Source organism: Tympanuchus pallidicinctus, unplaced genomic scaffold (genome assembly GCF_026119805.1).
Source record: "Tympanuchus pallidicinctus isolate F22 unplaced genomic scaffold, pur_lepc_1.0 scaffold12, whole genome shotgun sequence".
NCBI classification, from domain to species: Eukaryota; Metazoa; Chordata; class Aves; order Galliformes; family Phasianidae; genus Tympanuchus; species Tympanuchus pallidicinctus.
Genome location: NW_026294637.1, coordinates 5,448,745 through 5,472,434, shown reverse-complemented (window position 1 = coordinate 5,472,434; position 23,690 = coordinate 5,448,745). Strand labels below are relative to the sequence as shown.

The following is a 23,690-nucleotide window of genomic DNA, read 5'->3' as shown; positions in this document are numbered from 1 at the left end:
GGCATTTGACATGAAGTGGCCAGTGTCTTGCTCAACTGAGGAGCTCTCCGTAGGGAGTGCCAGTGTGGCAGCCTTCCCCTGTGGCTGGGGCATTTGGCTTTCTGCAGCTTCTAAATCACCCACTTGGAATGCACTGTGCATCAGCCTGGAAGGGAGTCAAACCGTTTTATGAAAGCTGCAATTAGTGGCTTCCCACAAATAGCATCCAGCACTGACAAGTGGCTGCTCTGTAATGCTGTTTATGGGCTTGTTTCAGGTAATGGAATTTCATTGCCTTTCAGGTGCTCTCGCCACAGGAAGCACATATATTTTTTCAGCTCTGTGATTTTTTCCACTAAATTGCGCAAATCATTTTATTTGGGCAAGTGCATTGGAAACGTTTTACTCGGCATTTATTTTGTAGCTCAAGTCCTTCTTAAAGGGAAGAATAAATATGTTCTTGAGGGCGAACAACTGAGTTGGGAAAGAGGAGAGGGAACAGAAACAATAGGGAAACAAAACACTTTTTCTCCTATCATAAGTTGCTATGTATGCACTGACTTTGTGTATCTGTGCTGATTGGTGATGAATGTATCCAAATTCTTCCTTTTTTCATCCCTGCACTGTGTCATCTTCTAGCAGAAGTGATGTTGGGGTCTTCTGGACATGTGCATGCCTACCCTGGGAGGCCTGACTGAAGTGTTGCAGAAGTTTCCCAACTCTCCTACTGCCTATTTAAATACAATTGCTGTCTTTGTTGAAATTGAGCAAATCACATGTAGAGTTCAAATCATAGAGTCATTAAGGTTGGAGAAGACCACTAAAATAATCTAATCCAACCAATCAAGTCATCACCACCATGCCCACTAAATGATCTCTTTAGCTTTATTGGATGGTTGCGTTGTGCTGAATGTGGAAACAGGAGGTAAGAGTGAGTCATGCTGGTTTTGGTCATCTTGTGTAGTTTGAAGGTTTACCCGGGATGAAACATAGCATCAGCCATCCTCGGGATCTCCCTGTGTGGTCTGTGCTTAGCAGAGTCCTGCTGGGCTGGCTGACTGGCACTTTATAGGAAAATATCCCACATGAATAGCAGTGAAAAGAAAGTCAGTGAGATGAGATCGCTTACGCTGAGCCTGTTATGGCATGGTTAGGCATAAAGCACATTTTTAATGACATTTTTAAGTGTCATACTGCACAGCATCCTCTTCTGTTCGTGACCCTTGCTGAAATCACAAGCATCAAAGGGGAGATAAGGCCACAGACCCCAAAAAACAGGTGAATCAAAGGTGACGTAGTCGCTTCAGGGGGGTAATGTGAAATCAAAGTTGCAGAAAACCGGGGCTCCTAATAGGATAATACAGGTAATACTATCACACAGCACTAAAACAATATAGGACTAATTAGCTCAAATATTTGCTGACTATGTGGGTTTTGAGGGAAGGGGGGGGATATGTGCTTTTATAAAACTTAATTAACCCATAGAATAAATCAGTTTCATTCATTGGCACAACAGAACCAATCAAGATAGGCTTACTGTTTGCTCATTTGGAAAGCGATTAGGATTCTCATTTAGACTTAATTACAGTGCAAAGGTTGACAATTATCATCTTTGTGGAAGCACTGGATGCCACAGTATCTCAGTTGAACATGTGCCTATAATTATACACATCATTTTCTTAGTAGAAAATGTAACCCACTTATTACCTGGGTCTCATGCCTGTAATTAGAGATAGCAGTAATAAAAAAAAAAATGGAAGAAGTGGGCTGGTGCTGAATTGTTTTGGATCTTTCCTTAGCAAATTGCTTTGTGCAACTCTTTGTCACAAATTAAAATCTCATTTTGTCCTTGGTACTTTTTATGAAAGAAAATCTGTTGCCATGCCAAGAACCCAACCTAACCAAACGAGTCATATTTTCACACCACAAAAAAACCCCACAGCCTCAGATTGGTCTGGTACATAAACCCTTCCTTACAGCTCCCTGAAGTTCCTCGTGTTACACAGACATGTATTTATCGCCCAGGTCATTCCAGAAGCAAGCTGTTGAGAGAAACTTGGTCACTCTCTTTGGAAAATCACAGCTTGAGCTGAACCAAAGCTGAATAGACTTAGCCTGTTGACCAAAATAAATGACATTAATCTTAAAGTTCTCAAGAAGTGCTTGACTGCAGTCATGTTTAATGCAGCCAAAACCAAATGATGAGCAGGTTGAGGTTCCCCTTACCCCTTGCATCCAAGGGCTGCTTTGCAAGTGTGTCAGCTCAGATAAGGGAAAAATAAAGCTCAAAGCATTTCACAGAAGCTAATTACAGATAAGGCAGGAGGTAAGATGAGGTTGTAAGAAACCTAACCTTGCTTCAGTCAGTTCTGTTGCTGTCTGTGGCACTTTTTTTTTTTTTTTTCTTATCCTGTGGGCTTGTATAGAAGTTGTGGGTGAGTGCCCTTTGCAGGGAGCATCAGTGGTTTGGTGTAAGACCAGAAACTGAACAGCTATCACAGCCACATAGCAAACTTTATTTGCTCCTTCCTCTTGTTCCAGCTGCATTTATTTCAAAGCCAGAATGAGAGAAGTGGCAGAATGCAGGGCTTTGACTTTCTTGTGCTTGTTTCTTGCACCACGTCTCATCTTAGGATAATACCTGAACCTTCTGGGAAGAACAGTGGACGCTGGGACCAGGACACAACTTTTCCATCAGCAGCATTTTGGCTACTTACCAACTGAAATGGTGAGTTTGCCTCACATGTTTCCAAGGTTTCCGAGGGATAAAAGAAAGCATAGATTTTTCCACCTGTATATGCTTTTTATTTTCCACTGTTGATGAAGAAAAACTTTATCAGTATTTCTTCCTTTTACTCTTGCCCTTTTTCTTTTTAACACCACCACTTTCCTGCTGAAATGAGCACTGCCTTGTCAGTTAAAAAGAATGAAAAGCACCTTTATCAGGTCAGATCATCACTGTGACAGTAGATAGTGTCAGCAGGACTCCAGGGAGCTCATTTCCATAGCCGGTTTCTGCAGAAAGGCAGCTGAGATGCTGCAGGCAGAAAGGTGTTTTTGTTGGTTCTCCAGAAGTGCTAACTTGTGTTTGCATTCCATTTTCTTCTGAGGCGGAAGAAAACAAAGTATTCCTAGGACAAAGGGGGAATGGTTTTAAAGTGAAAGGTTGGATATTTAGGTTAGATGTTAGGGGAGGAAATTCTTTACTCAGAGGATGGTGAGGCCCTGGCACAGACTGCCCAGAGAAGCTGTGGGTGCTCCATCTGTAGAGGTGCTCAAGGCCAGGCTGAATGGGACCCTGGGCAGCCTGAGCTGGTGGGGTCAACCAGCCTGTGGCAGGGGGTTGGAACTTGATGGGCTTTAAGGTCCCTTCCAAGAAGAGTAAGTCCTTAAAGTATTAGAGGTATTTGTGATGCAGAAAGCCTTTGCTTTTATTTTGTTTATCCCCTTCACTGGAGCTTTATTTAGCACCACAGAACTTGCATGGTATCATTGTGTCATTTTGAAACAGCCAAGAGACTGGCACAGGCTGCCCAGGGAGGTGGTGGAGTCAACATCCCTGGAGATGTTCAAGGAATGTGGATATGAAGCAGTGAGGGACGTGATCAGTTATCATGGTGGGGGTGGGCTGGGGTTGGGCTGGATGATCTGAGAGGTATTTTCCAATGTTAATGGTCTTGTGATTCTACTGGCTCCCAGCTGCCTGGCAGCCAAATCTCATTCAGATGTATGCAGAAAACCCTTCTCATTTTATAATGCCAGGAGTGCTTGGTGGGACTGAAGGAGGGCTTCCATGTGTCTCTTCAGCTGGGAGCATCGCAATCACTCCAGACAAGTTGGGGCAGGGCAGACGTGCCCCAGCTGCAGTTCTCAGTGCAGGATGGATGAGCTTTCTTTTGAACTCCTGAACTACAAATTTCCCTCCTGGCCAAGCAACCGTAGTGGGTAGGACAATGGGGAGAAGAAAGGGCTGCTCAGCGAATGAAATACCAGTAGGTGTGCGTGTGTAGGTGGTGGGAGCAGCTGGCTTGCCAAACCCACTTGGATTCATTCCACCTAACTGAGTGCAGTTGGGAAACCTGGCAGGGCGAGGTTGCTGGGTACCTGGAAAAGCTCATTTGGAATGCTTGGTATCTCCAGCTCCCCACAATTAAGTGATTAGTTGCGATGGGCAGAGGTTTGAAGAAACATGGTGAATTGAGAAATATTCTATGTTGCTTGAAATCTAGGCAAAACAGTTAAAAATGAAAGAAAGTAATACAGAGCCCTAGGAGAGTAGAATCCTTGTAACAGGAGGAAGCAGGAAATGAATGGAGTAGGGATTTGTTAGCAAACATCAGTCCAGGCCAATTCATTGCTTCATGCAGAACAAGTCGTGCCACTTCAGTGTTTATCCACCACAGGAGACCCAGGTAAGAAAACAAACAGGCGGAGGAACTTGCTGGCACATGGGCACTCACTTGTTATCAGGCTGCACAGGCATGTGAAATGTCAGGCAGGAGGTGCACTGCTACACATAGTGCCTTCCTTTACTGTGAGCAGCATCAAAATCCTACAGAGGGATTTGTAAGGGTTCAAAAGCCAGAGCTGTAATGTGTGGATGCAGGTTACTGGCCCAGGGAAGATGGGCAAAAAGATTCAGGAGCAAAGAAACTGTTGGATTAGATGATCTTAGTGGTCTTTGCCAACCTTAATAACACACTGCATGCTTCATAGGGGCACATTTACACCAACCTAATCAATCAGAAACCTGGGGTAACATTTGTTTTCCTTCCTCATTCACCTTCAGTATCATTTCTGTTTATTTCTGAAGTTTTATGTCTGCCCCAGCCCTGTTACTATAACATTTCTGAATCACCTTTGGAGAAGGAAGAAGTTAGGGATGGTCAATATGAGTTTTGGAAAGCACCTAGATTTTGCATCCTTGCATGGTTTCAGCCCATGTGAGCCATGCAATTACTTTCTTTGTGACTCTTGGAGAGACAGTCTCAGAGCTATCTGCTTTTCACAGGTTAACAGTATGGGAAATAAGAGAAGTCTATTTCTTGTTACAACACTTCTGAAGGTTAAGCCTGAAGCAGAGCATACTTGTTGTTTAAAACTGCAACAGTAAGTTCTGAGACAGCTGTAGTCTTACACAGATATATAAGAAAACTGTTAGTTCATTATTGCCATCAATCTGATACGGTCTATCATACTGTAATTATTAATTGGGCTATTCAAAGATGTGAGTGACTTCAGCTTGGCAGTTAAAACCTCTTGCATTGAAGCACAGCTTTGGGGACTAAAAGGAGGTGTTGGATGCACTCACCTCTGAGAAGGATGGGTGTTTGCATTAAGTGAGGATAAGATGCGCTGCCTGAGTTCACGCTAAGCCCTTCAGCAGAGTGACTGGAAAATGGCTTTGAGAATTCCAGGTAGAGCTTATGCAAAAAATTCATCCAAGTACCCAGAACTAAGCAATCTCTCTTTTGATACAGTGTCCACTGTATTAGTGAGCTGTAGAGCCAGAAAATTAAAGGTGAACTGGCCCCGATTGGTTTGGCTTTGGTGTTCAGGCTTTTTGAGTGCCTTGCTTTAAAAGAAGCTACGAAAAGAAGTGCTATCTGAATATTCTGATAACTCACAGGCATCTGAAAGTAGGATGCTTGCTCTTTGCGAGATACTTCCTTGGGAACTGGTGCTAGGATGTCATGCAAAGTGAATCTGGCAGCAGTGATTCGGAGCAGAGTACAAGTGCTGAGCAGGTTTGGGATGGCTCAGCACTTCTGCTGCAGGAGGAACCTTCTGTATTCCTATCTGATCTTTACACTAAGATCCAGAAATACCACTAGGACCAATATGGAATATTATAAGAAAATAGCACTAAATCATTAAGGGTTATATATGGTTTAGTGACAGGACTCAGTAGGTCAGGTTGATGGTTGGACTTGATGATGTTGAAGGCTTTCTCCAGCTTAAATGATTCTATGCTGAGCAGTTGGGGGCCTGCAGAACTCATCCAAGGATGTTATTCAAGGGGATGTGATAACTCACCTCAATCACCCTCCCAGCTCTTTGCCATGTGTGTGTGGTGGTGCTACACAATGATCAATAACTTGTGTCCAAGGCCTTTGAACTCTCCCTGAATGAAAATTTGGAGGCGACCATTCTGAGTCACACCTGGTTTGGGCGCAGATGTCTTCTTGTGGAAGCGAAATGAATATCTGATTTGTTCAGCAAGGAAATATGTTTTAAATCTCAGTGTAATCTGACTCCCTGGATCGGGAGAGATAGTGCATGGTTTCTGAGACAGAAATATATCCCATTCTTGAAGTGGCTGGGAGAAAGCAGCGATCTGTGTGGGAAAGCCAGAGAAATGGCAGGAGGGAAAAGAGAAATTACATGCATTAGTGGTTTATGCCTTCCAGACATTTACAAACTCTGGGTAACGCAACTCGAAGAGAATTGTAGTCATTCCGAGGAGGCTGCATGATTTAAGAGGATGTAAGGGCTGCAGTTTGCTCTATGGTTTAATCTACAAATAAAACTCCCATCAGCCAGTTGAATATCTGGAAGAAATTTGGGGCTGCATTTTTTGGAGCATAGGCATTAATAAAGGATTGCTTTATTGCTTCAGTGACCTATCACCTTCGTACTGTCTGGCCCAGTGCTGCTTATGATACAGAGAGGTTAATGTATAAAACATACCACAGCTTCAACAGGTTTGGGGGAAACAAAGTCAGCCTTCTGTTGTTGCCCTTGTGCTATTTTTTACATGTCATTGGTCACTTTCTGTTACATACTTTAGAGACCATTGACTCCATCCATTCTCCCTTGCTGGCACACTATCTGCCTAACTGTCCTTTATCAGCTCAAGATCTAATTAAATTAAAGCTCTGACAGTCACATGTCTCTTACCTGCTTCATTCAGTGATATCTTTCAGGTCTTCTCTTATATAGCTGATACATACTAAAAGCTCCTGGGGTTTACTTTGTTTCATGCATACTATTATCTAGGGTTGGAATAAGCTCTTTTAGCACTCTTCTTAATAGTGTGTACTGTGTTTAGCTTTTCTCCCCTATTCCCTTTCACTCTTTCCTTCTGCTTTCCATATTTTTCATGTTCCGAAATATTATTTCTTTTCTAAAGATAAAACATCTATCAATATAAACAAAATCCTCCAGTCCGCACTGTGATGAACAACAGATGAGAATGACAGCAGTGAAAAAAAATATGTGTTTTTTTTCTCCTGTGTTGAAGGATATCTGTAGAAAACAGAAAAATCTGGAGCTGGGATGAGCACATCAGTCTACTGAAGGTTTAATTTTTATCCTTATTTTATTAGGAGGGGGAAACAGAGGCACAGTGACTTGCCCAGATGAATCAGACATTCAGCCTCAGCAGATGTGCTGGCATGAATCTGGCGTCTTTCAGAAATACCAAGACTCATTTTGATTGCAAAATACTTACTGAAGTTCATTATCAGGGAGTCTAAAAGGAGGCTCGTCCGAGAGCTGGTGGTTTGAGGCTGTTTTGAAGTAAGGGAAAGTAGATCATACCCCATATTTCCATCAGACCGTGAGCAAGGGCCCTGAACAATCAAATTCAGCCCTTTTTTTGCCCTCTGTGCCATGCTTTGCATCTTTGTGCCATTCTTTACATCTTTGTGCAGCTCTGGGAGAGCACTTGAGCCAACGAATGCTGGAGTCAACAGCTCCGTTTACTCTGCAAGCACTTAAGAAAGCAGGAAGCAAATGTATTCTATACAGCACCAGAAAGCAATGTAAAACTTTTCAGTTTGCATAAATTGCAAATACACCGGAAGCAGCTTAGCCAAGGCAGCAGAGAAATCAATACAGGCTGTGAAATTAACTTCAGAAGCAGAGTGAGCATTGGGTCGCGGCCCCATCATTGTCTGCTGCTTCATAAGCTCTGGAATAAGAGGGGAATGCAGTGCCCAGGGTGCCATCAGGCAGTGCTCAAGAAGGCTTCCAGATCTCCTTACATAGGATCCAGAGCCCAAACGCATTTTGTATCCTAGAAAATCACACAGGGGAGAATCTGTGCTGTTATCAATAACATATGAGGCATGCAGAGAATAGCTCACAGGATTTATCTTAGCAGCTTGCTCTGATTTTATTACAGATAAGGTTGCAGGTTTTCTTTATTTGAACAATTTGAAAATCAGCTTGTTAAATAACATTTTTTTTTAAAAGGAGGGAGAGAAACCACCTAAATTATTTTCATTGCAAACATTTTCTAAAAAATGCCTTGCAAAACATACCTCTGCAAAGCCAGCACAGGGCTCGGGATGCTCCGACGGTAGCCAAAGCAAGCAGCAAAACATGTGAAAGCCTCCAGACTGCTTCCAGGGTTTTGTTCCACTGCCAAAAACCAAGACGTACACTCACAGCATGAGGCAGCAAACTTCTCTGGCTTTGTGTGCTTGCACATGAGGTGGATTTAACACGAGAGACTCACGCTCCCCCCACATCCCCCATTCTATTCCTCCCTTAAAATCTTGGTTTAACAACTAAGAGAATAATATGGAAGTAATTCCCGATCTAGTGGTGCCAAAAGCAGATGAAACAACTTTGCCAGTTGCAGCACATATTGATCAAACCATCTGTGCTTGTAAACCCTTTGGAAAGACCAGTTTCAGTGCGTTTCATCAGGTCGCTTCCAGCTTGGGCTTGGGACTTGTTGGGTATGGGGAGATCTCTGATGTGCTGTGTGTACCTCCTTGGGCTTTTTAGAACATAGGGTCAAGATGCCAGAAGAACAAGTGGTTTGTGCTCAGAAGGAGCTGAATAGGTACAGGTGCCTTCCTGGTTAGTACCTGACTTTGCAGATATTTAGAGTCAGGGCAATGACTTGAAGCGTTCATCTCTGGAGTGAAGCTGTTATCATCAGCTATTTAAGAAAAAAATGGTGATTTCAAGATGGTTGTTAATTGTCTTCAGGATAAGGAAATCGACTACCACTTCTGGCTGCAGGGGTTGAGTCACTTAATTGCTGCCAAATCATTGGCATTTGGGAGCCTGACAGGGACGAGAGGTAGTCAGCCACTCTTTGGGAATATAAACTCCTGCATGCAGCAGCTCCTGTTTGCTCCCATTCCCTTACTCTGGAGGAGCTGAACTGCTGGGGACTGATGCGTTTGCACTTCTGTGATGCCCAATATGTCTCTGACCTTCAGGGACACTTTGAGGGATGCTGTCATGGGGCAGCTACGAGAGGTCCCCTTCCCGATTCTTGTTTCCCAGTTCACCCTAAGGCTGGAGATACCCAGAGGTTATGCAACATGGCTGAGGAAGATCCTCAAGAAGCCTGTCCAGCAGGTAGTGTGTCTGATAGCAAACATGCATTCTTAAATCAATATGGGTGGAGATTGAGCCTCTCAGTGAGAAATTTTGATCACCCGTGTGTGATAATCTCATGCGCAAGTGTCAATATTTGTAAGGCCTATGGGTTCAGTTTCAAAGTAATGGTGAAAAATTTGCCCCTTTTTATTTTGCATCACTTAAAAAGAGTTGTGTGACTCCCTAGAAGGTTGTCAGCTCTGATTAATCAACCTTTAGGAATCATCAGGTAGAATCCTGGCACAAACTAATCCTTGAAAGCCTTCATTTCAACTGTCTTCTGCTCCAGTTTTGATTATGCATCAAAGCAAACAGCAACACTCGATCATCTGCTCTTCTTTGCTTAAATGGGTCGTAAGAGATTTTATTAGATGATTAAGGGATTCCTGAGGGCTTATTTGGGGAATGGCTTCTGTGGGTCTCCTACTTCTGCAGGAGTGAGAGCAAGTTACAGAAGCTGGAGATGGGGAGAGGCTGGAGCTGGCAGGGGCTGGGAATCTTGGATGAGAAGAGGAGCACCTCGAGGTTATCACCACTCATAACACTCTGTGGTCAGCCTAGGGCAAGGGAATCTATTATCTCAGATTTCTCTTTGCCCAATATTTGACCCAATTCCAGCCTTCAGCTGTTCAGCTTGTTACATGCGGCTGTTCAGTCTGAGGAGATAGGCAGAGTTCAGTCATCTTTGCTTTGGAGTTGAATAAGAAAGTGCTGGGTCTCTCACCCATGCTATCTCTACTCTCTCTCTCCTAACTCCACTTCTTTTTCTGCTTCTGAACAAAGAGCTGCAGATACAGATCACAATCCAGTGCCAAGAGAAGCTGTCTTCCCAGCATGTTCATGCATGTAGAATATTTCCCAGAAGCAAATGCATTTTTCTAATCTCAGGATTTTGCTTTGTGCACTGAGATCAGATCTTGAGCAATAGAAATTCCCTGCCAGATTTCCCCTTTGCTGTGTACAACTTCTGCATATCAAAGGTATGAAGGACAGGAGTCGTCTGTATAAAACTGATTTGTTAGAACCTCTGAAACCAGGTCGCATTCACATGACATTGCAGGTGAGCAGCATCAGTTAGCTGTAGGATGGTATCACTGAAGGGCATTTCTCATGTTTAATATCTGAACAGAGCCAGGAATTGGAAGAAAGATGTTAAATAACCAATGATAAATTGGGGGTATACTGATTTTCACCAGGTATGAAGCATCAAACGAATTCTTGGTTCTATTTGATCAGCTTTGAACCTCACTGTTGAATATTCAGGATTTTCAGATATTCAAAACTTGGGATTTAAAAGATTTATTAAGGTTAGTGCTCGGAGCCATTCTGTTCCACAACTGTTGAAACCACTCTCCTGTTTTCATGTTGTATTTGTATTTCCATGGTGCCCAGAGGATACTGAAACTGCCAGACACAGTGGAATGATGCACAAAACTTTGAGCCATCAAATTGCAAAGACTTTTAAATTGCCACTATATTTCAGAAGCAAACTCCATACCCTTCAATCTTCTTTCCAGCTGTATGGCATAACACTAGATACTTCATCACATTCTCTGTTAGATTTGCTTTTTATTAAAACAGAGGGCTTATCTTAGTGCTGTGCTACTGCCACTGCATAAATTCGTAAATTAAATCAGTGGAAATAAACAGATGTCCATATGCTGAGATACAAAGCAAAGGAAAAGCAAAAATAATTCAGCATCATGAATCCAAGCATTTTATTTGCTTGCTTTGCTGAGTAAGCTGCTGGTTCTGACCACAGGATTTCAGTCCTGGAGCCTTGAAGCAAAGAGTGAGTGGTAAAGTTGAGCTTCTTTAGAATGGCCATGAGTCAGACTGGCACAAATACAGAGAGCTGAATCATGCTCCTGAGCTTGTATTCATGTTGTTAAAAGCAGATAAAAGGAATCTTTCAAAAAGGGATAAAGAAGAGATGTATGAGGAAGGTGCAGTGATAGTGATAACTTGAGATGTTTCTTAGATGTTTTTTGAAGTGCAAAGTATTAAGTTGGTCAGTGATGGAATGGGATAGGCAGAGTTATGGGTTCTTGGGAGTTTACATTGATCTAGAGGAAAATCAAATGTAATGAAGCACCTGTACAGTCTGCCTAAGGCAGATCTGCAGGTCTGTATATAATGGTGCATTTGGTCAAAGAAATAGATCAACTTAACAGCAATCCCTGCCCCCAGCATTTGAGTCTGCGTGCCTATATGGATGTACTCACTCAATGCTATTTATGCATGGAATCATCCTGTGAGCAACCTGAAGCCTTCAACAGCAACCAGTTATTTATGAAGGTAATAAATGGGCATAACTCTTTATTCATTGCAGGTATGTCTGTGTCTGGATGAGATGGAGAGCAATTTACAAATGTCATCCACACAATGGAGGTGGAGAAGAAGCCGTAGAAGATGACACCCAACCAGAAACGTGCTGCAGTTTTGTCGTGAATATCCAGGAAGTCTCTGTGGTGCAGATGTGACAGCAACAGCAGAACTTATTTCAAGGTCCCGTCCCATGAAGAAGCTGTGAGTATCAGCAACCACACAAAAGAGCTAGCAGGGGGGTGGGGAGGGCAGAGTCTTGAAAATGACAAACATCATCTGTCTGTCCTGGGGGAATGTGGTAACTATTTGTGGATCCCACTGCCTAAACCTCATCAAAGAAAGAGCGTAGCACTGCTATCTATTGTTACTCTCTGTGTGTTGTTTTTCCTTCCCATAAATGTTTCCAGCATATTGGCTTATAGTACCAAAACCCTGCAATTCTTAGAAAGTGTTGGTTTGCTTTGTCAAGCAGAGTCATGAATGCGAATATTCCTGACTTCTGAGACAGAAGGATTTGTATGAGTGGATGAAGCACAATAGGATTATTATAATGCTCATTACCAGAGGAACTAGCTTCAGTTTCATCTGCCTGCTCTTCGGGTCCTTCATAGGCCTGGTAGAATGGCTTTGTTGGGAATGGAGAGCATCAAGAACTGAGATGCCTAAGAGCTGACATGCCTAACAGCTGCTCTGTTTGGGGTAGGATCTTTCTGTAAGTGTGGGGGTTACTTTACTTTTTTACTTAGTGTCATTGTGGGGAACTGATCAACCAATGGTTCCTTTAGGCTGGAAAAATAAGGAAGTTACCAGCAGAGATGTTGTGCAGTAACCTCTAAACACAAGTAGTAGTGACAACATCTGGACTGTTTTTTAAAACATAGATCAATAAATTAATGAGACACCACTGCCAAGGATCTCTAGTGATCCTAATTAGTGTTAATAGTTTTACAGGAGATTGTAAGCCTGATAAGCATTGAAGACAATTTCACTGTATAGGTCTGGGATCTGTGTTGTCTTCTAATATATAAGCAGTGTAATTATACTGGAAAAGAAGAAGGGAGCCAATACAGTTTCAGGATATTTTCATTAATACCTTATCCAGTTTTTATAGAACCCTACTGGTTTCCTTCCTCTTAAACACTTCAAGATTTTCTTCCATAAAGGGTTGTTTTGAAAGCTAAAAAACATTCAGGGGGGTGAAGGTGGCGAAGCAGCCAAAGGTGTGTGATAAATTCATGTAATTACTCAGGTTTGCATTTTATCTCAGAAAGATCCCATTTGTACATGCTGTGAATGCATTCATATGTGGTAATAATGGCAGTATAGTATCAATGCAAACAAAGATGGACACACGAGCACCAGCTGAGATGTGTACTATTTCTGCATTGATGTGCTGCATTGTCACATATGTTTCCATGCTGGTAAAATGAGGCTTTCATGCTATTTTTATACCAGACTTTCCTTTCACAGGACAGTTGTTCAACTTCCCACTCCCTCTCTCCTCCTCCTTTTCACCTCTGGCTGCACTCCACATGTGCCTGGTATTGCTGGGAACATCCAAAATCACACTTAGCAGGACAGGTATGGAAGGAAAGGGATTGTTGTTTTCTTACACCTCTTTTTCATACAAACCTGCAACTACTACTCCGGTTGCTCCCACCAACCATTTCTCCTTACTGAAGGACTCAGTCTGGCAACTTCAATCTGCTGAAATTTCTGCTGGTAAAATAATTAACCAGACTTCTTGTGTTGGCCCATGCTTCTGGTCCTTCCCTATTGAGCAGTCCTCAGTCACAGTGAACTTTTTTCCTTTAAAGCCCAATATACCTTGCCCTGTTCAATTCATGCTTTTAATCCCAGTCTTATCCACTTTGATCCTCTGCTCCTTTATTTGAGCTGGAAGTAACAGCTCTTCATTTCACTCTGTGCTAGTCATCCAAGTTCTTAAGGGACCATTCCAGTAAGACATGCCATTCTCCTGAAGCAGAGGTGTGGCAGTGGTTTCTGTTGCTCATCCATACCTTTGTATAGATGCTTACTGAGCAAGGACCTCTCTGTGAAGGGGATAATTGTCAAAAAATCAGCAAAAAGGACCCTGTGGTTGTCATCTTCAGGCTTTGATGTTTCCTGTGATTCTCAGTAGTTCAAGTAATGTATATAGCAGCTTCTTCACAAATTAGTTTGGGGTACACATTTATGGCCAAAAGTCAAGTGAAAACAAGCAGAGACTAACGGATCAAATGTGCAATAGCATAATGTACTTACAGACTGACTCCTTTGCAATCAGATTCAGATAGAAGTTTTGTGAAAGACCTGTAATGTCTGGGGAGCCCCACCTACCTACAGCAGATGCTGTTTCCTCCCACTTGTGTTTTTATACACTCTAATAAGGACACTGAAAACACTCAAACTATGGAAGAAAATATTGTTTTTTTCTTTAGATGTAAGATAAACAACATTCAGCCACAGCAGCTTTCAACTTTTGTTTCCTTTTGTTTTGTCTCTTGCTCAAAGCAATGAGAATAAAACATGCTGTCTCAGTTAGGCATTTCCTGACTCAGTACCAAACAAAACACAGCAGTGACTTTCTGTCGGCAGTTACTAGAAGCACAGAGGTGCCCTTGCACTAGGTGCAGAATGTTCACAGCTAGATGCATGTTGTCTACAGAGCAGCCTGGCTGGAAGCACAGACACTGGAAAGGACTTCACAGCAACATTCATAATTCAGTCAGTGATAAAACGACGACTACACTTCTGTATCAGATTTCCAAATCATGTCAGGTCAGCAGGGTAGTTTGAAGACCATCTAGGCTTTGGTTGCACGGTTTAGAGGAAGCAAATGCTGTACCAGTGTTGTCAATGGATGCTGCTGTGTATCCTTGCCCTTTTACAAGACTGACTTCGTACTCCTCCAAGTGTTTATTTTGCTTTTTGATAATACTGTACAAAGACTCGGCTGCTCACATTTTTATTAATCTTACACTTCATCTTTCCTCATCCCGATGTCCTGGTTAGAATTTCATGGTGAGAGATGGAGGTAGATTGAAGATTGAACTGTACTTTGTTAGAAGCATTACCACCTTAGGTAAGAGACACAATGTCTCTGTGTTATATCCACGACTTAGTGGCTTTCCAAACAACTGCTTCTGTAGAACACTTGGTTGACACAAACAGTTCTGCATAGCAGAAAAGAGGTGGGATTTTTTGGTAGATTTACTCTGCTGCACCTTCTGAGGCATTCAGTTTCAGCTTTCATTTCTCTACTTAGTGGAAGAAAGGATTAGACAACAGAGTAACTACAGGACTCTGTAAATATTTGGTGAAGACAGGCAAGTCTTATCCAACATCTTTGACTTCGTTAGGAAACAGGGCAATGACTTTTCTCTGGAAGGGATTACAGTAAGTCCAGAGATTGGACTGGAAAGGTGGAAGGGAGATATGTTTTCTGTTTGCTCACTTCACTGAAGGACACAGCCTCTTTTTAAGCTGAAGTTTTGACAGTATATGGGCCCTGCAGTCTGAGGAGACTGGCTGTGTCTAAAAAAATCCTATGCCATCTGTCATTCCTTCCATACTCTGCATATTTGAGCAGGAGAACACAATACGTGTTTCTTCAGTGTAAGTTCAGCTCCTTTATTCAAAGCCACCCTCAGATGGAGTGAGATTGTTTCTAACTGTTGTATACTGAACCCGCTGGAAGTGTACTACAGTAGTGTAATTTGTTTCCTTTCATTCTTTGCAGACAAAGATTCCCTTGGTAAGCTATAACAAGTGCATGGGATAGTTTCTGTAAAATGGCTTTTCCTCCTTACTTCTCTTTATATCGCCTTTGGCGATTTCAAACCTTCAGATACAGCTGCAGCCTGCACTACTGAAGCAAGACTTTAACTGAGCACACCAGCATCCAAATATGATATCCTATGCTGCTGACTGATTAATTTTTAACCACCCTGGCTATCTCGTGAAAGGCAGGCATTCTGGAAATACACAGGTATTTTTCATCTAGGTTTCTGCTTCTGTTTTTCCGATGTGAACTCATCTGTTCTGTTGTGATTAATAGGAAGGGTGTAAATGGACAACTTAAATCTAGACAGAGAATTTCATGCTGGTCAAAACAAGGTTTTATTCTATTTTTTCCACAGCCTCGAGGATTAGAATTGGAGGGGGAGAAAAAGCATTTCTATTAAAGAAGCCATTTTATCAAAAACTGGAGGAGGTTGAGTTCTGCTGCTCAGACTGCTTATAGCTATGGGATTTGTTTAATTTAGAGGAGGATCTTGACACTGAATCCTTTATAGAATATGGAGACATGGAGTCAGGCACTGTTTCAAATTCTCCCAGTGCTGCTGTTCCAGTTTGCTGGTCTTACCCACCCAGCAAGTTCATTAACTCAGGCTTGTCTTGCTCTCCTGAAAGTTTTCTTGAGAACTGTTGAAAGGTTTTGTATTTGTTCCACTGTGGAATGAAAATCAAGTGTCAAAATCATGACGCCTGGGGCTTAGGGGTTCTTTTCCCTTTAATGGAATAAGATGGCTGTTTTCGGTCTGCCTCCGTGTACTGAAATGACTCTCAATTCAAATTGCCTTAACCAAGAGGAAGATGATTTAGTTTGGGCATCTGTTCCCTGGGACCTGCAACCTGCCTGGCAAAGAAATATTGTCAGGTAGAGCTTGCCTCATTTAAATGCCATTATTCCAAGGACTTGCTCAATCTTTGTATCCTGAAGTGGGAGAGAGACCACAGAGAGTGGAAAGATGGATGGCAGGCTTGGATGAATGCCCCAGTTAGATTCTCTGTATTAGATTGTCGTGCTTTTCCTGGCCCAGACACTAACATCTAACACATTTTTAATACTATTGCCTGTTGAGATTCTATTAGAAAATGATTCAGAGTCTGGAAAGTTGGGAGGGTTGGGGGGAGGGAGGGGGCAATGAGGAATTAATTCCCTAGAAATAATACAGTCATTGTGTGTACACACAATCCAATATGTAACTCAGGTTTTTATAACCTCTCTGCCATCCTGTATGCTGGCTTTTTAAAATTGCAGTCACGCTCATTATAAAGTAAATGCCTAATGCGACTGATTCCCAAACAGTTTGTAATTTAGATTCCTACTGGAAATAAAAGTAATGACCTGCAATAGCTCATTAGTGGCCACGCAAAACGTTCGTTATTTCTTTTCTCTTTGTCTTCCTCCTGGTTTTCTCCCGTTTGCTAAAAGACGGGAGCTTAAAGATTTAGACTACCTTCAGAGCTATCCATGTCTAATGACCCATGAAAGTGCACATATGATTCCTGAGCAAGGAAATCATCGTTCCCTGGTGTTTTAAAGGGTTTAAATGTGTTCATGGAGCAGTCCATGAGGAAGCTAGGTGTTCCAGATAATTCTAAGGAAATGTTTTATATTTATGCCCAGGAGACTTTTAAAAATTGTTTTGAAATATCAAGTATTTCAATCAGCAGATTGAGAAGTCCCAGAAAAGAAGGATATGGACACTTTGGAGTTTGAGCCCAGGTTGTTTCTAATGATTCCCCATTGCTACACCATCATAGCAAAGGTTTGTTTGCCTCCACCTTGCTTGGTGATGATGCACAAGGAGAGGGCTCCCGACTCCTCTAAGCCCTGTGCCAGTTTCCCCTTACAGCTAATGCATAAGTACCAAACATTCTTGGTTACTGGTGTGCATCAGTGCAGCTCATCTCTTCTGGATAAAGAAGATGCAGCATCTGCTGTGCAGATGATCCTTGGATTGCTGAGGGAAATGACGCATGGGAGACAACGTGGGGCTGCAACGAGGCTCTGCATTGCTTTGTGCCAGGAACAGGACTTCATGAACACTCTAGATTCGTGTTATCATTACTCAGCCTTAATTACATGCTGCCTGAAGCCCTCAGTCATCCACCATCACTCTGATTGTCTCCTCTGTGATGGCTCATGCAGCAGCACTGGCTGTTAGTGTGGACATGCAGAATGTTCTTGCTACCAAAACCGTTGTAGCAAAAGGTATGTGGGATGAAACCTCCTGTATGCCACATGGATCCAGCATGCTCTGCTGCAGTGTGTTCTCAGAGGAAGTGAGTATGAAAAAGCCTTATTCATGCTTAGTTTCTCTCTACGTTAGTAAGTTTTCCTCATTAAGCAATCAAGACTCATGATGAGCACTGATGGGGCAGGACTTAATGGAAACATCTTTAGAAGAGAATATAAAGCACCGTTTGCCTGCAGTCTTTTATAAGTGCATACCAGAAGTTTCACTGGCTACTGTATGTATGTGAAGGGATTATTTTGGCAGCATATGCATGAATTAAAATCTGGTAACATTCTTAAAAGTGGTATCTATTGTTGGAATTGGGGTTCTTTTGTAAATATTTTGTACAGCAATTCTGTAGAAACTGTTTTTGCATTGGAAGATCAGTTCACTTTTATAGAATTGCTTTAAGCAGGTTTCTACAAAGCACGGTGCTCTTATGAGCCACCAGCATTGTAGCTGTGAGCTGGCTTGCTAATGCTTATCTTAGGTCATTAAGAATCCTTCTCCTTCAGTTTGTATTCTGGTGTGTCAGGGTTTATCCTTGCTGGTTGGCTTCGTGTTAGATGTGATGCTAATCTCTTTTTCCACATTCCCCTTCAAAATGAGATTGTTCTCACTTTATTCATTATAAACTGACTACACAGTACCACCTGCTGATGGGCCATCATCACAAACCTGGCTTTTATTATTGCTTTGTCAAAGGCTGACTTGTCTGTGACAGCCTCGGTCCTTAGGAAGGGGCATGTGTTAGAGGCAGGAATGCTCTTATGTTCGTGCAGTGATCAAAACTCTCTCATCTGCTACCACTTAGCAGAAGGATAGTGCTGTGTCGGAAGGAGACTTGGGCTTTGGAAGTAAGACTGAATAGTCTCCGTTTTTCAAGGCCTAAAAGGGCAGGAAAAAAGAGCATAAGCCATCAGACCTAAGGCTATGCTCATTTACATTAGGATTTCTATAGGCCCTGTGTACAGACAAAGACTGGTAATCATCTGAATCTACTTCTGTCACAAGTCCCAAGGCTCTGAAATGAAGTATTTGAGTATTGAGGTCATTATATTTCATTAGTCTTCATTAACATGAGAGCTGATCTTGGTGTGCTCTCTTATTTCAAAAGCTTATACTACTTGAGGCACAAAACTCCTTATCCTCCCCGAAATTCAGGCGGTTTGTTAGTGTAGTCTCAAGAAGTGGTTCTGTGCCATTATGAGAGCCATTCAGTGAAGCATCAACTAGGATTTTTCAGTTGATTCTAAACCCGTCACTCACCCAGGAAAGTTCCAGTAACTTCTGGCCTAATGAAGGTTCTCAGGATCTGTCCCTTTCTAGGGAACAAAATCAGTGGAATCACAGCCAGATAACTGTCAAAGAACGAATATAAAGCCAAGAAAAAGAGAAGACAGAGCCAGAATTTGGTATTTTGCAAATCCAGATTCTCAGCTCCTTCAATTATCTATTGGACAATTAAGAACAGCTAGCCCTATGTCCAAGAAAACATCATTGTCAGGAACTTCCTTTTTCCCCAGTTTGCAGGGTTTTCTCTCTTTTTTTAAAAAAAAATATTATTATTTTTCTTTTAAGATGTGAAATCCTCTGCGCCTGGGCTTTGCTTTAGGAAGGCCTGTTTTCTTCTTTTCATGTCAACAGGACAGAGTTCCATTTGTTCAACATCTGCACAGGACAACATCTGGAGCCTCAGGAAATTCAGCTGCTCTGTGTATGACGCTTAAATGAAATTACTTTTTCATGCACTTCAGAGGAGTATCAAGAGCATCTCTCTGACCAAACAGGGCCTTTTGTTCTCCTCCAGCAAGTGTTTCTCATTAAAAATGTCATCTCCCTAACAAATTGCTTCATTGCCTCTGCAGCTGGGGTTATTGTTTTCATGGTTTTGTACTTGTGTGATTCTCCAAGGGAGCAGAAAGCGAGGGGAAGTGTGGCTTGATATCTTCTCCATTTGCCCTGCGAGTGCCATGCTTTGATTGGGCACCTTGTGCAGAGTACATGCAGTCCTCCATAGCAGCTAGCAACCTTGCAATAAACCTCACTTAGCAGCATCCAACTGAAGGAGCTGTATAATTTCAGTGAAGAACAGCTTAGAAAATGTCAAAAGTTCAGAAAACATTCTGCAGGCCAGATACCATTTAAACCCCAAACATAGAAACTCGCTTTTTCCCCCTCATCTCTCCCTTCCCAGATTGGATTGCCTACTTTGTCCACTTGAAAAACATGGCTTTTTTTTTTTTTTTTTTTTTTTTTCCCAGCTGAAATATTTTTTCAGGCAAAATCTGGAACTCACAGAATAACTCAGGTTGGATGAGACTTGTGGAGGTCACCTAGACAAGCCCACACCCAAAGATAGTCAGTCTTGAAGTGTAATTTCAATGGCTCATTATAAATAATCTAGAGACTACATCTCCTTTGCATAAGTGGTTGCTATGTGGTAACACACCATCTGCTTCACCTGATATCTCTGATTTGTAGGTAGCTACAAATTGCTCTGTAGTAATTTCATCAGCCACATCAACTTGCTGGGTAATCACTTTGCACTTTGCTTGTTGCCTGTTTCCCCAGTTCCAGTGCTAGTCTCACAGCATTTGCAGCTTTTCACATAGCGTTGATTCTTGGAGTTATGTATTTTCCTGAGAGTGCAAGTTTTTGGCTTTTCAAATGGCAGGAGCTACAGAGAAACAATGAGGAAAAAAAAGGCATCATAAACCTTGAATGTAAATAACTCCCCCTCAGATTTGGAATTCACCACAAATCCTATTGTTATTTAGGCATTCTGATGGTGCTTGGTGCTTCAGCTTGTCACTCCAGTTTCTCCCTTGTTTGTAGATGAATGACAAGTCATAGAATTACAGAATCATTAAGGTTGGAAAAGGCCACTAAGATCATCTAATCCAAGCAATTGCAAGATTTTCCACTTTTGCTGAGTGATTCCTTAATGGAGCAGCTTCTAGGGTTATTCCTCTACTCCATCAGGGACAGAAGCAGCCAACAAACAACAACAGTTACCTTTGGCACTGCTGATTTTGCCATGTCACCTCTCCTCCTCCCGTTCCAGTTCCATCCAATGGAAAATGTGTTAAATATAACACCAGGCAGCTGTCCGTGTGGGAGATATTGCAGAAACATCGGGCACCACACTGTGGAAAATAAGTACGTAGCAGTTGTAAATACATATATACATATGTATATATCTATGTGAAATGGTGCTAGAGCCCACAGATGTAATTTGTGGGTGACCTTTAATTACATGAGGATAAATGGTTACAAATGAGGACCTCTGGTCTTGGCTGTTGTAACCTATTTTCTTACTTCTGTTAGTAAATAAAAAAAACATGTATATCCATGGGGTTTTTAGTGTAACATTTGGCTTAGATTTGAGCTGGGATAGCTGAGCAAAGTGGAAAACTAAACAAATAAATGAGATTATCCTACCATGTTTTGTTTTGTGGAATCAGGTTCTGAAATAAGCAAAGCCAGTGAGATACTTTAAGGTCTGCAAGAGAGGGATGTGCTATTCCCATAGTGAATTCTACTTTCTGAATTAGGTATTTGTGCTATTAGGAACTTTTTCTTCTGTTTATTTTGCTACAAGATCATGTTTCCACTGGAACCAAGCAGCATGTAAAACTTGTGATCTTCAGAGGCCCTTGAGTAATGAAGCTGGTGATGGGAAGGCCACTTCTTGCAGCGTTGGCTGTGACCAGAAGGTGAGCTCCAAGCTTCAGGGTGTTCAAGGACATTTGGGTTTGATAAAAACAAGTAAAGGCTATTTGTGATGGGGATGTGCACAGCAATTCGGAAATAGGACAAATAATGGGTAGATCATTTTAATGGGTAGATCATTAAGCACCTGCCCAGTGATAGTAATTCCTTGAGAGCAAAAGGCAGGGAAAACTAGAAGATGTAGCACCCAAAAGCTATAAATCCCCTTAGCCTTTGTCTTCCCTTCCCTAATTAAATGTGCAAGTGAGAGTTTTGTCCATGTTATTTGTTCATGACCGTATAGAGAAGTGTTTGTTCTGCAGCATATAGGGTCTTCCATGATCTCCGGAGAGATTGGCCCTCTGGTCTCTCCATTTTTCCAGATTAATTTCAGTGGGTTAATTTCTTTGGCAGTCTCACATTGCTGCTGAGCTGTGGCCCTCTGTCTTTTGCTTTGAAGATGGCATGTTCTTGTCACAACAGAGAATAAATGTTAGGCTTCATGAATTCATCAACTTATTGCCCATTTGTTTCAAGCTTCACCTCAGCAAAGGTAGCAAAATGAAAAATCCTAACCGAAACAAAAGCAAAAACCCTGATAGCCCAGCTGTATGTGAATGTCCTTTCTTTCATCTTTCTTTCATCCCTTCTTCATCTCCACAGAAACTCATTTAAAATCTCTGCTTCATCATCTGAGCACATACTCACTCGCTCTCAAGGTCAGTTATTTATTTCCTGTTTCTTCGGAGTACTTGCCCTAGTCAATCCCTGCCACATTTGATCATCTTCTTACCAGTCTGACACTTAAGGGTTTGCTGTTTGCTTCTATTAAGCTCCCCAGGAATGCCTTTTGCAAGCTTTGCGCAAGTGTCCTGAGCCTACGTGAATGCAGTAAACAGATTTCATAGACTTCTTAATTCCTCTTCCTTCTCAATTGGACTTTTCTGTTTCCACTTTTGCAAAGCAAGTTCTTTGGTGAACTATGGCACCTTGGAGAAGACTCATCAACTCAGCCTCTCTATAAAGAGAGCAAGGATGCAGGATGAAGAATGGAAATAATTCTACATCCCGTGGTCTGACATCTCTGATTTTAGTACCTGCAAGACTAGAAACCTCGTTTGGTGATGGGAAGGTGTGTTCCTGAGAGCATGTTCTAGAATTGTAGAATTAGAGAATGGCTTGTGTTGGAAGGGGACTTACAGATCATGGAGATCCAACCCCACTGCCATGGGCTGGTGGCCCCCCAGCAGCTCAGGCTGCACAGGGCCACATCCAGACTGGCCTTGAGCACCTCCAGGGAAGGGGCATCCCCAGCTTCTCTGGGCAGCCTGTGCTGGTGACTTTACAGGGGAGAGCACTGTCAGGACCATGGAATGGATATGTAGGGAGATAGACAGGATTGCCACTGGCAGCAGAATCTAAGTGTGGGTGCAGCTGTACAGGCAATCTCAACCGATGCCAAGAGAGCCAGTAAAGCCTTGGGGAAAATAATAGCTAAAGCAGTGATGATTTTGGAGATGTCTAAAAGATGTGCATTGTGTGAATCGTGAAGGAGAGAAGAGTTATGAACATGAGATTTTAACTTTTTAGTTTTGGGAATAACAAGCCTAAGGGGCCAGGTTTGAATTTTTGGGCCCCGAAAGGAGATGTACTGGAAAAAAACCTGGAGCACAGCTCTGAGATCAGCAGCCGCCAGCCAAGGGCTTGTGAGAAGGCACTGTGATACACTCCAGATCCCGTCTGTTAGTGCTGCCTGGAGTGCAGGTTACTGTTTTGCCTTCTGCAAATCCTCATGCACCGCACTAAACCCAAGGGCTCTTTACACATCTATGATACAGAAATCAATCTTCGCAAAGAGTCCCTTGTCTGCACACTCCCCAGTCTCGCTTCATCTCCCATGAAGGTTTAAGGAACTCTGCAGACTCCTCAAACATTTCCCATCGGTATTTTCTTATAGTGAATTTCCTGATGGTTTATCCTTCTTGTTATCGCAGCGATATAATATCTTAGCGTTCCTCACACACACAAAAATAAACCACAAAAGCAAGGTTAGGATGTCTCTGGTTCTTGTCTTTTTTATGGCTAAAGAGATCTCTCTCCTTCAGATGTGGGGAGACGGTGAAGCTGTGAATGTCATCCTGCCCATGATGGAAAAGGGGAAGGGTTTTCACTGTTTCCCAAAGGTGCTCTGACTGGATTTGTCTCATTTCCGCTGCAGGTTTCTTCCACAGCTGGATCTCCTCAGCTGTGAGGCTTTGTCTTGTGCTTTCACACTTTGTTTTGAGCTCTGCAATC

General features: G+C 42.3%; 1 long non-coding RNA gene across 1 annotated transcript in view; it reads left to right on the top strand.

Moving 5' to 3' along the window:
* The first annotated feature begins 2,599 nt into the window (after positions 1–2,599).
* LOC128075510 (uncharacterized) overlaps positions 2,600–23,690 on the top strand; it is a 35,736-nt gene continuing 14,645 nt past the window's right edge. The window contains exons 1-3 of the long non-coding RNA XR_008203876.1: positions 2,600–2,707; positions 4,991–5,088; positions 11,657–11,853. This is a non-coding gene — a long non-coding RNA (uncharacterized LOC128075510). The remainder of the gene's footprint in view (positions 2,708–4,990; positions 5,089–11,656; positions 11,854–23,690) is intronic.